The following is a 3,049-nucleotide window of genomic DNA, read 5'->3' on the forward strand; positions in this document are numbered from 1 at the left end:
AAACCCCCTTACTCTTTTTCCTGGCCCGCTTTACTAAAGCGCCTAGGGTCTATGGTCTTACCTTACGTGGGTGTCGTGCGCTAGTAACCTTTAGCATTAGTCCTTAGCTATGTATGGTTTAATTCTTCTAATTAATGTCTAGATTATGTCTCAATAACTAGTCGTAGCCTATAATGGCTTCTAAGCTTCCCAAGTCCACTATAGTAAAGCTATATTGGCTTTCGAATCCTTTAATACTAATGGGTAATGGCGTTATTTCTAGGCGTAACCAGCCTTTACTATATCCTTAGGAAAACGTCCCATCTACCATCTCTAACCGCATAGGGTTTTCCTTATTATAGTAAGGTAAATTGTATTTCTCCACCACTTTAGGTGAGATTAGACATCTAGTAGCTCTAGGGTCTATTAATGCATTTACTTAGAATCCTCTAATTATAATTATTTTTTTAAGTTAAAGTCCTATAATATCGTCATCTTTAACTACTCTTTAAGCCCTTAGAATGCCCTTACCAGCCTGGCTCTCTACCTAGTGGCATTCTAGTTTTTTAACTCGTCCTAGGTGGTTCTTATATATGTGCATTTATCGTGTAGTAGATAGTCTATAAGTTTAGGGTCCTTAGGGTTAATAACCCTAACCCTTCGTTAACCTTATCCTCTTTAGGTAGGTCTTTCTTAGCAGTCCCTATAGAGTTGTTTCTAATAACGCTCTACGTCTATGACTCTATCTAACTCTTTTTTATTATCTTCCCTATTTTCCTAGTAGACTGGGTAACCTATGACCATATATTCCTTTACTAAGATATATTAGTAGTCGTGTTCCTATATACTAGATACCACTTCTTCCTTCTCACTAAGGTATCTAAGATATTTAGTAATCTATTCGCACTTTTCCCATAGGGTCTAGTTAACATGCTATTCCTGCCTTAGGTCGGGGCAATGTTCCTTAGTACACTTATGGAATAACTCTCCTAATCCCTTTCCTAGGCCCGTGGGCTAGTATCCGGACACATACTTCTATTACTAGTGCATTAGGCACTAGTGCATAAAGCACTTAAACTATAAGAGTACGTCGTGATCTTTTGTCTATACTTCGGCTTTATGGACATAACATAAGCCAATCATATAGGTGTCTATAATAATCCATTCGTGTTCTAGATTGCCTAGTGTCTATACTACTCGTGTACGTTCCCGTAGGTGTTTACTATAATCCCATGCAGACGAGCACTACCACTATTCTAAGATATCGTAATTAGTTTCTACCTATATCTACCATAGTGGGTTTTCCACTATGCCTTATCGTTCCTTGGCCCAGTTGTAGGTCCCATGGGCGTTAAACCTAGTGATCTTAACCTTATAACTATAGTTCGGGGCTTAGTATTGGTCACTTCCATACACCTAGCATAGTTCCTATAGAACCCTAGAGGTAACCTCTATATCTATAGTTATTTCCCAGCTCTTAATGGGTAGCGCCTCCTTAAGGTATCTTAACATTCTATTATCGGAGTCGTTTTCGTGTAGGGGTATTGGCGTGCTAGGTTAGATAGCTACCATGGCTATATAGATAACCTTGGCTTATTTGCCTCCCATTTTCTTATTTAGGCAATTAGCCTTAAAGTACCCCTTGTCTCCACAAGTTAGGCACGCCTTATCCCTAAAATACTATTATTAGATATTGTTCTATTTCTTCTAATATGCTAACCATTCGTTCTTAGTCTAGGCTTTATCTCCTATAATGACGTCTCCATCTTAGTCTTAATATTCTCGTTGATATTTCTTAGTGTTAGCCTTCTGTCCAAAGGTAGGCTTTCCTAATTCCTTTTTTTCTATCTAGTATTTATAGAGCCTATTGTCTACTCGTACCACGAGTTCGATTAGTTCATCCAAGTCATCAGCCTTATTATGGTGTACTAGTTCGTCCTTAATAATCTCCTTAAGGCCGTTATAGTACGCGGCCTATAATGGTGTATTATCCTAGTTAATTCTTGCCTAGAGTTATTAGAATTCCGCTAAGTAGGTACTTACCAACTTGGTTTACCTAAGGCGCTGGATTTGTCGCTTAGCCTATTATTTCTTATCCACTTCTCTAAATATGACCTACATTTATTCCTAGAAGGTCTCCTAGTCCTTAAATATCTTCTTTGTTTCTATTCCACATTTGGCGATTATATTTTCGTTTTTTAAGTAGTCATCCATTAGTAGTTGCATCTATTTGGCTCCCCTTCTAGTCATGTGTATACCCGCTGCTAGGATCTTATCTTAATCTATGGCCAGTGTTTGTTTGTTGTACCTATAGTATAGATCTATATTTATAAGGAAAGGTTTAAGTTTTTCCTTATCTCCGTTAAATAGTTTAGGTACTTTAAACTGCATCTTTAGAGCTATGTTCGTGGCGACCGCCCCAGCTACCTAAACCTAGAGTTGGCCTATAAGTTCCGCCATCTACTCCTTAAGCTGTTGGATCTCACTGGCCTGTGTGGCCAGTACTATAGCCTAGTTACTTATAGGACTAGAAGCGGAGCTTCCAGTCACGGCCCTAGAGCCTACTAAGCTTACTGGTGTTACCATATCGACTTAAAACCTTGGGTAGTTAAAGTGTTATAAGGGGTTTCCACGTACCTAACCATAGGTCCGGACCTTATGGGTATTTAGTGATTCGAGTATAAGGGATGGCGGTACTAAAAGGGTAGGGTGAATATTCTATACTATATAATAGTATGATGCAATAAATATTAAGAGAAGGCTAATAATTTATATAAAGATGAGTAGCTTTAATTTAGATATAAAAGTAAGCTTTTAAAGTTAACTACTAAGAATAGGAAATATCTAAAGAGTGTCCTACACTATATACTATTCATCCCATTCTTCTATCTCCTAGAATCCTGAGGGCTCCCTAGGATCCTACCCTCTTAGTAGGATACCTTCGCTATCTCCCGCCAAGTCTTTAGTCTCCCGGGATCCTCTAGTCTTAGCGGGACCCTAGTCACGTGACCACTAATATAATTCCAATAGGCGTCTAGCGTATTGAGATACGTTAGCCTCTAGCCTAGGG

The sequence above is a fragment of the Paraphaeosphaeria sporulosa genome (genome assembly GCF_001642045.1).
Source record: "Paraphaeosphaeria sporulosa strain AP3s5-JAC2a unplaced genomic scaffold CC84scaffold_1, whole genome shotgun sequence".
Lineage (NCBI taxonomy): Eukaryota > Fungi > Ascomycota > Dothideomycetes > Pleosporales > Didymosphaeriaceae > Paraphaeosphaeria > Paraphaeosphaeria sporulosa.